Source organism: Juglans microcarpa x Juglans regia, chromosome 7S (genome assembly GCF_004785595.1).
Source record: "Juglans microcarpa x Juglans regia isolate MS1-56 chromosome 7S, Jm3101_v1.0, whole genome shotgun sequence".
Lineage (NCBI taxonomy): Eukaryota > Viridiplantae > Streptophyta > Magnoliopsida > Fagales > Juglandaceae > Juglans > Juglans microcarpa x Juglans regia.
The window spans coordinates 10,357,806-10,371,234 of record NC_054607.1 but is presented as its reverse complement, the minus strand read 5'-3'; positions in this window follow the sequence as shown (position 1 = coordinate 10,371,234).

Below are 13,429 nucleotides of genomic sequence, written 5' to 3'. Positions count from 1 at the left end.
TGAATTGTGGTTGTTTGTTTTAATATGATCCTCATTTTTCGCTTGTTGACATACTTGATTCATAAAAAAACTTGTAATTATTTGTTCACAAAAATCACGAGATTTTATTTCCTTCATTGTTAATATTTTTCGACCACAATCTAGAAAGATGTTGTAGACAATGGATAGTGATGATCTTTTTTTTTTTTTCATTTTTAAAGAGGACGAAATCCCAATTTTATTGATTGCCCTCACTTATGGAGGAGGAAAACCATGATTACAGACACGACACCTGGAAGGTACATATAAGCTAAGAATTTAAAAACCCAGGTATCAAAACCATTAGATACATATAGAGTACACGACCTTAAGAAAGACACTTAACCTAAATCCAAACAATCCAAAGAGAGGAACCTGTAAAAAACCAAGCACACAAGAAAAAAGAGAAAAGCAAATAAACTTACCAGGAACAAACCTTACGAGATCCTCAGGTAGGGCATACCCAATTTATCCATGCGGAGAAGTCCCCTCAACAGGCTAGGCAGCGTGTGAAATTCAGACCAGTCAGAGTTCAAACCCTCAGCCCCACACTTAGCTAGAAAGTCAGCCACAACATTACTTTCACGAAAAATGTGATTCACAGTATACTCCAGGCTATTAAGTTGTTCATGTAATTCATCCCAGAAATCTTCTAAATACCAAATGGGACAATTATTCTTAGTAATCCAGTTAACCACTAGTTGATAATCAGACTCTATTTGAACACGATAAAACCCAAGAGCATGACACCTACGAACGCCTTCCAATAAGCTCCTGATTTCGGCAAAATTATTGGTACCCTGACCCAAGGAAACAGAGTAAGCCAGAAGTAACCTACCATTCTCATCCCTAATAACACCCCTAGTGCCAGGGTTCCCGAGACTACTACCATCAGTATTGAGCTTAACCCAGCCCTAAAGGGGCCGGTGCCATCTAACCACCAAAACTCTCTTAGGCTTAGGGAACAAGACTAGAATATCCAGTCTTTTCAAAATATCCATGTCCTAGGTGGAAATAGAAAGCACTTTCATGATCTGGTCCATGATGCGCCGAAGCCAAAGTTTAATAGCGTGCCAAACCTACTTAGCCATATGAGCCTTATCTTCGTACTGGGCTTTACAGATCCTCTCCCAAAGTTTCCAGGTTATAATGGAGGGCAGAAGGCCAAAGATAACTCTAACCTGTGAAGACTTACCTGCACGGCGAAACCAAAAATTAATTTGATCCTTCCAAGTGTAGAAGGAGGCCATATGAACCCCTAGATGTATGGTCGCTAGACGTCAAATGAGTCTAGCTAAGTCCCCCGTACAGAACACATGGTTCAAGTCCTCAATATGACCCTTTTGACAACAATTACATTTGGAAGCCATAGAGACACCCACCATTCTAATATTCTCATCAACACTGAGGCAATTATTAACAGTCTTCCACATCATGATGGAAATCTTCTTAGGGAGATTGGTATGCCATATCCACTGAGCCCAAGGTAAAGGAGTCACTCGAACCCTAATATAATCACAGGCACTCTTAGTAGTAAATTCTCATTCCTTATCCTTCAACCAAACAAGCGTATCTTGACCCTCCTTCCGTCTAGCCAAAAAATCATACAGAGCATTGGCTTTCTGATGGCCCACTAAGCTGTTCAGAAGAGAAATATCCCACCCATTCTCAATGCGGCACTCCTTTATCTTAATCAAGGGGTGTGCAGACACAGGAAATTGACCATAGAGCGGACCTCCCCCATCCCAATTGTCATACTAGAAGAAGATATTGCCCTCTTTCACAACCCATTTGGAACTATTTATGACCTCCAGGATACTACGGACAATAGATTTCCAAAAGGGGGTCCCTTTTGTAGGCTCTAGGAGGGATAAGTGGTTTCCTTTAACATATTTACTTCTGAAAAACTCTGCCCAAAGAGAGTTGCCTTTAATAAGATTCCAAGCAAGTTTCATGTGTAAAGCTCTTTGAACATCCCCAAAGTCCCTAATACCCAAACCACCTGCATCCGTGGGAGTACATATATGCTTCCCGGATATCCATTTCCTACAACTCTTGCCTCCAGATTCACCCCAAAAGAAGGAGCTCCAAAGTTTATTCAAGCTACGAATCACTGCTTTGGGGACATCTAAAACATCAAGAAGATGGGTGGCCATACTAGATAAGACGTGACGCAAAAGAATAGTTCTACCACCAGTAGAGAGTATCTTCATCTTCCATCCCGCAATATTCGTATTCGCTTTGCCCAACAAATCACCAAAATCACAAGCCTTCAGCCTACCATCCACAATAGGTACCCCCAGGTACTTGAAAGGAAACAAACCCTCAGTAAACCCAGTAAAGCCAAGAAGAGAATGTTTCCTAGAGACCGGAATTCTCTTAGAGAAGAAAATGGCACTCTTCTCTTTATTGAGCACTTGACCAGTCCAAGCCTCATATTTGTTCAAAACTTCCATCAGACTTCTCATGTTTCTTTTCCCACCATTAGCAAAGATAACTATATCATCTGCATACATAAGATGAGAAATAATCGGGGTCCCTCTAGCTTGAGCAAATTGACCAATTTTACCTTCCTCAAATGATTGCTTAAGAAGACGAGAGAGTACCTCTTGCATTATAATGAATAGGTAAGGCGATAAGGGGTCACCTTGCCTTAGACCCCGTTCTCCTTTAAAGAAACCCATAGGAGTCCCATTCATCATGACTGAATACCACGGTGAAGATATACAAGAGTTAATCAGGTCACAAACATTAGGGGAGAAGTTGATCAAAACATGAAATAAAAAATTTCAATCCACTCGATCATAGGCCTTAGACATGTCAAGCTTAACCAAAACATTGTCCCCAATGGACTTTCTGTGAATAGAATGGACCATTTCCTGAGTTAAACTGATATTCTCAAAAATACTGCGGCCGGGGATAAAGGTCCCTTGTTCCTGCAAAATCATTTTAGGGAGCAAACTAGTCATGCGAGCCACAATAATTTTTGAGCAAATCTTATAGACCACGGAACAAAGGCTAATAGGCCGAAATTTATCAAAGCCAGAGGGCTTATCCACCTTAGGAATTAACACAATATAAGAAGCAGTGAAACTTTTAAGGAGCATATGGCTATGGAAAAAATCAACAATGGCTGAGAAGAGGTCATCTTTAACCAAGTCCCAACAAACTCTGAAGGAACCTGAACCAAAACCATCTGGCCCTGGACTACTATCGATGGGAATGGTGAATAGAGCATCCTTTACTTTACTTCCTCTATGGAAGGAGCTCTACCAATAGCCAAGTTATCCTTATTAGTAATAATGGGAGAGATCAGGTCACTCAAATTTGGGAGAGCACGGGAGCTACTCTGGCCCAGAAACTCCTAAAAATAATCAACAGCGGCTTTATGAATGTCAATATGGGATCGTAAGACAGTACCATCTGACATACTCATCTCCTAAACTTTTTTATGATGTCTGGCCTTCAAGTAAGCATGAAAGAATTTAGAGTTCTGGTCCCCCCATCTTTCAGCCAGCTTTTCTTGGCCATATGAGCAAGCCTAGTATCCTCTCTACCCAACTAGGTTAAAAGTTCCAACTTGGATGCTAAAAGGTCATTATCGACCTCGGCATTAAAAGAGACTTGAAGACAGTTTTTCAAATTATCAATACGATCCTCTAAAGCTTTGATTATGACCTTAGTCTTACCAAAGACACTTTTATTCCACACTTTTAAAGCCACCTTGACCCTTTGTAATTTATAGGACAAGTTAATTAAACCATGACCAAGGCCCTCACACTTCCACACCCCCTCCACAAACCTATAGAAATCCATATGATCAATCCACATATACTGAAAGCGAAAAGGGCTAGTACCATACCTGAATAGATCCTCCCCCACCTAAATAACCAGAGGAGAATGATCCGAAGTTGAGCGTGCCAAAACCTGATAAGAAACATTAGAGAAAGAATTAAGAAAATTAGTGTCAATAAAACATCTATCTAACCTGGCCCAGCTGCGAGCTAGTCCGCCTTGACCGTTGCACCAGGTCATTTTCAGGCCTTTGGAGCACATATCTAATAGACCACAGGTTTGAATACACTGGTTGAACTCTTCCATGGCTACAAAAGGACGGGGACGACCACATCTTCTTTCTGAATCATCCTTAATGATATTGAAATCCCCACAGAGAACCCATAGAATACTGGTAGTCCCCATAGTCTCCAAATCTACCCAAAGCTCTCTTCTTTCATGTCGGCTGCACTTCGCATATATAACAGATAGAAGAAACACATGACCATTCTCCTCCACTTTCACAATAATAAACTGATTAGACCCTACCACCCATTGTATCGAAACCATTGAGTTCCACATCAACCAAATTTTACCTCCATGCACCTCATTTGTAACAAAACAATTGCAACTGAATTTGCCTAAAAAAGGCGATATTCTATCCTCCAACAAAAAGGGCTTAGCCAAGGCTATGATATTAGGATGAAATTTTTTAATAATTTTTTCAACCTCCTATAAGAAGTGTCAACCCCCTAATATTCCAAAAAATAATAGGATTGATCATAAATTAAATTTGGAAGGACGAGTTACCACCTTGGTAGAGCCCCTTTTCTGGCACGTTTTTCCTGGATTGCTGGGACCCTCAGAATCTGTACAGTATTCCTTGTGCATATCGTCATTTAGTTTGTCTCTCTCACTTTCGTGATTAGAATGGGAAAAGGGTATCACATCCGTACTTTCTTCTTCATCTACAACCATGAACTTACTGGCTACTAGAGATCTTGACTTATTCTTCTTCGATTTCCTCTTTAGGCTTCTCATAGGATTCTCCCATTCTTCACCTAACTTTGTTACTCTGTTTGCAACCAAATTAATGGCTTCTGTGCTAAAGTCTTGTGAGTCTGGTAGAGGATAAGTAGATTTTACGATTTGCGGGCTCTCTTGCTCATATAAAACTTTCCTTGTGTCCTCAACAACTTCAAGGCTGGGGGAAAGAGACTTCTCTGGTTGATCGTCATTCAGCCGAGCCACAATACTAGAGTTGTCATGTCCTTGACCTGGAGCTTCGGGGGGCCTTTTTGTTCCACTAAGCTCCTAGTAATCTACTCTATGCGAACCTTTAGGCTCTCTACATTCTTCTTCTTCTTCATGCAGGTCGTGGCTGGCATGCTGCACTTCTTCTTGTTCAATTCCCTTCAGCTAAAGAACCAATTGGCCCCCTGTTTCCTTGTCTGTAGTGTTCTCATTTTTCGAAGACCCTCTTGATTCATTCTCATCTGCCTGAATTTTTCCGTCTTCCAACTCTGTTTTGGATTCTGCTGAAGACCCTTTCTTGACCCAAACTTGGTTTCCAATCCTTTTCCTGGAATGATCTTTTCCACTACAACATGTTTTAGAATTATGACCATGTTGGTTACAATTGCAGTAATAAGCAGGTAATGTTTCATAGACCACCTCTTGTCTCCCACTGTGAGGCAACCCGGGACATCCAAGCCAAAAGTGAGTGATCGGATCTCAGGAGGCATCGACCTCTAGACAGACTGTAACAACCCGATCCTAAGAGTAGGATATAAGATAAGTTCTCTGTATTTATTTTCATATAGCTATAAATATTTTTATTATTATTATTATTATTATTATTATTATTATTATTATTACTATTCATATTTTATTGTTATTAGGATAATTTATACTTTTAACTTCCACGATTTTCCCTCCTCTCCACCCTACACGTCTCCAATCCCATGCCCATGCACGTCTCTTTTCTCTAGGGTTTTTACCAGTTGCTCCCTATATATATGCGTTACACACTTCACGCATCACAGTGAAGGAAAACTCATCCACTCGTCAAAAACTTCCCCACGTCTCAACTCTGTTCTACGCTCCTCAAAACAGAGCACCCAAACTAGGTGTTGCCGCAAGGTTGCACTGAGAACCATAGAGTAGCCCAGCTTCGAACCCACATGACACCACCACCACCACTTTCAGATCACGTCGACGCCACTACCGGCCACCTTAGAAGATATTGGACCACCCTCAGCTGCCAAAGCATGCCGCAGCAGCGACAGACGTGAAGTCCGAAGCCTCTGTTTTTTTATTCCACTGTAGCCACCTAGAGGGACGTCAAACCACCTCCTGGCCACCACAGAAAGAGCCGACCAGCCCAATCCCGTCGTACCCACTCCCTTCCGGTAAGCCCACGACCGCTGCCAGCCTCCTCTCCCTTTCGGTTGTTTTCGATTTAACAACCTCTCTCTCTCTCTCTAGCTCTCGTTTTCTCTCTCAGCGTCGCACCTCCCTGCCCAGAGGACCACCCTGTCGCGCTGTCGTGCCCCTGCCAGCCACCCAGAGCCGCCGCACATCAACTCTTCTCTCGGTAAGCTCCATCGCAGAACTTCTCCCTCTCTCACAAGCTCTATGTTTTTGGCTCGTGTGTTTTGTTTTCCAGAGGATTCCTTAGTTCTTGATGGGCCTTGGGCCCTAGGCCCTTGTGCGTGTGATGGGCTTATTTTGTTGGGCTCATGTAGTACAGTATTATATTATGGGCCAGGTTGTATGTTTTTACAGAAACTATTCTAACTATTTTAAATGAACTTGTATTTTAATTTGTATTTGATTTTATTTTATTAGCAGTTTATTAATTTTATGGGGCTTCATATTCTAAAGGTGAGATTTTTACTTAGATATTTATAAGCAAATTAAACTTAAATTATTATAGAAAGCATTTAAAGGAATTAAAGTATATTTTATACTTTTGAGCCTACTATGTTAAGCAATTTTCCAATTGACTATTTATTAGATTTTCAAGATATTTATGTTATATTTTAAATAGAAAAATTAAGGAATATGTTATGGGTTTTGAATAATATTATGATTAAGTCTACTTTTATTAATCAAATGTTTTCACCAAACATTTTAGATCTATATATATATATATATATATATACAGTTAAATTATATTTGAAAGATTAGATATCATACTTCAGCAATAAATTGTTAAATTATTTTGAATGCTTTATTAAACGATATTCTACTGTCTATCTTAATAGATGTTATTATAATTATGCTATTAAAGTTGTAGGTTGAAAATAAAGAAATATGTTAAGAATATTTAAGTGATATTAATATTTATTATATTTCTTATAAGATTTAATAATTATGTTAAGAAAGGAAACTTATTTTAAGAGTTGAAATTTTATGATTTATTTTAAAATAGCTCAAGTATTCTACTAAATTATAATATGTAATTAGTATTTTTAGTAATTTAGATACTAGGATTTATTGAATTGTTTAACACTATTTTTAGATTGTGGTTTTAATTAAGTAAGAAATTAGTACTTATGTGATTCCAAACAAATTTAGTGATAGTTATTATTTCATATAGGTCTCAAGTTATGAAGTGTTATTTAAGAAGACACGCAGCGAGGTAAGTAATTTGATCACAAGTTTAGGATCATCACAGTTCAGTTTATAGATAATTAGTATTCAAGCCAGTTCATTTCTAGCCAATTATTTATGCACCACTCATGTCATGTGCAAACATATCATCCAGCATAGCATACTATTTTGTCATTCCGCATCATGTTTAAATTCAGAAATTACAATTATGTATGTATTATGTCATGCATCTCATGTGTATAAGACACGTAAGCCATCTTAAATTCAAGTGAAAGGTAAGATCAGATCAGTTAATAAGATGGCCATTCAGATGCATGGTACCAATGCAGTTTAGTTTCAGAGTGGATGTGCAAGCCATGAACTCAGTCGTGGTCCACCATAGTATGCCAGAATACTATCGGCGGCTCCCCTTGCAAGCGCGGGATGTGGGGCCGGTGCACAACCTCACACACAGGTTTAAGTGTGTTGGCCAGTCAGATAAATCAGATCAGTCAGATTAATCAGTCAGTTAATTCAGTTAAACAGTTATGCATAGCATAAGTATCAGTATGAATAGTCATGATTTTAAACTCTCAGCATAAAAGTTTTTATGAAAACCTTATATTTAGTATGTTTACGTTGTGATGGATTCCTTGCTGAGTCTTCGACTCATTTTTGTTTATTTTCATGTTTTAAACCACCCAGGTGATGATGATGAATACGAGCAGGTAGGCCAGGAGTAGAAGGAGCATTAAATTTTTGTTCAGACTTTCTAAAATAAAACATGTTTTTATGACATGAGTTTCATTCAGTTTATTTCATTTAATGTTTTTGGAAGACTCTTTATTAGACTTTTTTCTACAAAATAAATTGCTGATTTCATTTATGAAATTTGAGATCTCTTGTCGGATTTTATTTTTATGAAAAGTACGTGACACTCCTAGCCTACGGGAAGGGGGTGTTACACAGACCCTTGCTCCATCAGTTCTTGTAGTGCATGTAGTTGGGTTGTCTCTCTAAATGAAATTCCCAATCGACGTCGTTATCATTTTCAGTACCGAGGCATGATAAAAGTGTGGGGGAAGCCCAGGTAAGAAAACCCACATAGGCACGCATGGTGACTCGTATTCCTCTATGTAATCTGGGGACCATGCGAATGGCCTATAACAGACACCATTGATCTCACAAGACTCTCTGGAGAGGCTTTATTAAAGTCTTCTTCATTCGACATCTTGATGAAAACATTTCATGGACGTTGCATCACTGAGACCACAAGAGAGCAGGATAAACCCCATCGGCAATGGATGAAAGACCTTATAGCATCAAGTGAGGGTCTTTGACGGAGGAACTCTAGGACAATGTAAAATTGAAATGGCCTTGCAGTGGCCTCTGTTTCCTCTGCAGAGAATATAAAACATATTTCACCTTCTATAACTTTCGGTGGCCTGAGCACAATCTCCACTTCTGGCAACGGTTGAGGTGCTGCAAAGACTAAATCAGCAAAGGATTGGCGGCTTGCCACAACTGGTTCTACAGCCGCCATGCATGCCGCAGGCTTGAGGCCGAGTCACCCAAGGAACGGGTTTCCAATTCTGCCCAAGAGTGCGCAAGCAGACCCAGAATAGCACTGCAAAACCGATGATCCTTGGAGCCGATAAAAGTGCTGGCAGACCCTCGATGAGGTCGCCTGAGCTCAGCGAAGCGTTCTGTGCCGGCGGTGAGCAGCCACGTGCCGTATAGGGTCGGCGATTGGGTTTCTCTCTCCTCAATAGATTTTCTCTATTTCTCAAAAGGGTTCCAATTTTGTCTCTTACACATTCATTATAATGGATAGTGATGATCGGCCTATAGGAACTCGGCCAACGGATGACAATGACGATGGCGAAGAGGTTAACTCTAACTTACCCATGACTTCTAGTGGTGATGAGTTTGATAATGATGCCATGTGCAGGTAGTCATAAAGGTGTTATGTGAGCTTGGGAGGCATTATTGCCCCAACATACACAGGCGGGGGTGCAACCCTAAATTGAAGGCAACCCCTGAAATAATCCATGATTTGAGGTAACAAATATTCCGTTCTTTAATGTATTTTCAAGTTATTGATTTCACTACGCATGAAAAAAATCATCTATAAAAAATAGACATAAGGCCGTTAATTATGTACTATTCAATTGCCCGTGTTGCAGCGATGCATTGATGCGATGGATAGAATGATGATGGATGTGGTCGTACCAGTTGAAGTACGTAAGGCATTTCGAAACAGGCATGGGCGAATTGTCCAAAATGTCTTGTGTATGTGCCTTCGATATGAAGTTTATATTTGTGTACATGGGATGGGAGGGTACAACTCATGATGTCAGTGTCTTCCTTCATGCGCTGAGTCAATCAGCTAGCCAATTTTGATGGCCGCCGAGGGTAAATTTTGAATTTCATTTTATTTTAGATATGAAGGACGTTATTTTTAGAAATTCGTTATAATATCGTATTTTAACATTGTTGTTTTGGATAAAATGTGTATATGTTACTATTATCTAGTCGATTCGGCATTTTTATGCACTCTTGGATTTATGCCACCATATCTAAAAGAAATGTATCATAGGAGTGACCGTCATAGTCAACGTTCATTCAGGAGGTATAGGGACTAATTTTTCTTCATTCCTTAATTCGTAATATTATCGAACTCACATTTGGTGTGTTAAGAGAACGATTCAAAATTTAAAATTTAATGCTTGCATATTATGTTGGGAGGCAAAGGCTCATCATTATAGTGTTGTAAACTGCATAATTTTATTAGAACAATGATGCCGAGCGACTGGTTGTGCTTCATAATTTTATTAGAACAATGATGCCGAGAGACTGGTTGTTCGAGGTATGGAGTAACATGCAGCTCCCTCGAAATCAAAGTGGGGGTGATGATGGGGTATCATCATCTTGACATCCGGACATAACAACTGAAGCAGCTCAAGCTATGGCTACAATCCGGAATGATATTACAATACTGATGTGGGCAGCTAGGAATGGCAATAGAACGCGTATTTCAAAATATGAAATTAATGTAATTTTCTTTGGACAGTAAAGGTGTAGATCTTAGTAAAATTTAAATTGTTTCCGAATATTTAATATAAGTACGATTGACGCTTTCAATATTCGTATTAATCACAAGTTTTGTGTAATTTGAATTAAATAAATCCAACAATGTAAGTTTTATAGGAGGAACTCGTTTTCTGTAGTTCGAGTTTTATTAGATTTTTCGAATATAAATAATTATATATTAGAAAAATAAATTTTATTCTAATATATAATTACAATAAAAGAATTCGAATTTCTTAATATATTGAATAATAAATAGGTGATAATTAGAATAAGATATTTTAACAAACAAATTTATATTTTTGAGAATATTGGATAATAAAATATTAGGCAAAGTACAAAAAATAAATTTTGGGATTTAAATTAATGATAGATATTATTTACTATTTAATATATTCATAACTATTACCCAATAATTAAAAACACTTTTCAATCATTGGTGGGACTCACCACTTTATCAAATCCTTAAAAAGTTAAAATTATCTCATCCTATTTTACTATCCAAACACACATTTTTACAAACCAACTCATCTTATCTGAACTTAAATATCTCACTACTATTTATAAAATTCTCTTATCATCTCATCTCATTTAATCTGTATAGCCAAACGAGATCTAAATTGCCTACCAAGAGAGAGGTATATGGAAACTGCATGAATTATTTTTGGAACCTTTTTTTATCAGCTCCAAACATGCACTATTAAAGTATTAATTCTCCCCCATGATACGGACACAACTATCTCAATCTCTCGTTTTCTAAATGTCTTCTCTCTATAAAACTATCTCCCAGCCAACTCTTCACGGGACCTTCCAGGCCTGGTTTGGTACTTTAGTTATTAGGATGCATATAATTATTATAATTTTTTTAAATTTTTACATAAAATGTAATAAATAATTCAACTTTAATTAGATCGAAAAAATCTCAATCAATTAGACCCAATGGCAGACCTGAAAACACAAAATACCCCCTAAATTTTAGACATTATTCTACAAATATTGAAAATGGCTCCTCAAAAAATTTATATTTCTATTTATTCTCTAAAATCTTCTAAAATTTCAATATACTTAGAAATGTCTCTCTCTTCTACAACAAGAATGAAGGAAGCTTAAGTCTTTTGAGAAATATTTGGGGCTCCCTTCCTATGTGGGGAAACAGAAGCTTGCAACTTTTAGGCCTATTTTGGATAGCATTCGAAATATGATGCAAAACTAGAAAGTGAAGTTCCTCTCACAGGCAGGTAAAGACGTGCTGCTGAAATCAGTGGTGCAGATCATTCCAACATACTGTATGAGTATTTTCAAGCTTCCTAGAGCAATTTTAATGGCCATTAACAAACTTATGCAGAATTTTTGGTGGGGTAGTAGAGGAGATAGGACTAAAACCCAATGGGGGCCTTAGAAAATGCTTGGCAAGTCAAAACTGGAAGAAGGTCTTGGTTATAGAGACTTTGAAGATTTTAATGTGGCTCTCCTGGCAAAACAAGGTTTGAGGATTCTGCAACAACCCCAAACACTTGTTGCAAGGGTATTGAAAGCAAAATATTTTCATAAGACTGATTTCCTACATGCTAAGGTAGGCAGTGATGCTTCTTACCTTTGGAGAAGTTTCATGACAGCAAAGCAAATTTTGCAAGAAGGCCTAATATGGAGGATTGGCAATGGAGAATGTATGAACATATGGTCTAATAGATGGATCCCTAGTCCATCTACTTTTAAAGTTCAGTCTCCTATGCAAGACCAATATGTTGGGTGGAAGGTTAGTTCCCTGATTGATAAGCCTATGAGTTCTTGAAATCAGGGTCTATTAAGAGAGATAGTCGATGCTGAAAAGGCTAGTTTTATTAGCAGGATCCCTATAAGTGTTAGCAATGCACCAGATAAAATGGTGTGGAGATGTACTAGTGATGGTAAGTTCTCTATAAAGAGTGCTTATCATTTGCTATGTAATATGGAGGCCTGTGTTAAGGGAGAGTCATCTCAGAGCTCATTGAGGAAAGACATTTGGGCGAAGATATGGAAGATTAATGCTACTTATGCTGTCAGAATGATGCTATAGAGAGCTTGTCACGAGTGCTTACCTACCAACTAGAATTTGTTCAAAAAAAAATTGTTGAATCTCCTATGTGCCCTGTGTGTGGACTTGGTCCTGAGTCAGTTTCTCATATACTGTGGCTATGCAAATCAGCTCTGGCTGTTTGGGGTTCCAGAAGGTGGTAGTGATGGATTCCTCTTTTAAGGAATTGGTGAGCCATTTGTTTACAGTTCAAGATGAAGATGAGTTGCCTATCTTTGCAGTTATAGTATATCAGTTATGGAAAAGAAGGAATTCTTTTGTATTTGAAGGAAAGTTTATGGATCCAAATGTTCTACTGCTAGTGGTTAACCAAGTGACCAAGGATTACAAGGCTACTAACTAGAAAGTTGATGAGGGCAGAGTGGTTGAAAGGCAGATTGAAACCTAGTGGAGAGCTCCTTCTCTTCATTTTTTTTTAAAGCCAATTGGGATGCAGCAATTGACAAGGTTAATTGTACAGTTGGAATAGGGATCATTGTCCGAGATTGGAATGGAAAAGTCATAGCCTCTCTTAGATCCCAACATGACTTGTTTCCTAATGCATATCTAGCTGAGGCTTTTGCTGCACTAAAAGCTATCATTCTTGTTAAGCAGTTGGGTTTGCAAAGAGTTATATTGGAGGGTGATGCACAAAAGGTGGTCAATGATATCAAAGGGGTAGCAGACCAGTGGAGTCCAGTTTCTTTGATTGTGTCTGATATTAGATTGATGTTGCAACAGTTTCAACATTGGTGTGTTTCTTTTGTGTCTAGGAAGTTTAATTGTGTTGCACATTGTCTTGCAAAGGATGCATTAAAACTCTCTGAGGAGAGCATATTTTTTTTAGGGATTCCCTCCTTGTATCCGTTCTTTGTTGCAATTAGCATGAGTAAAGTG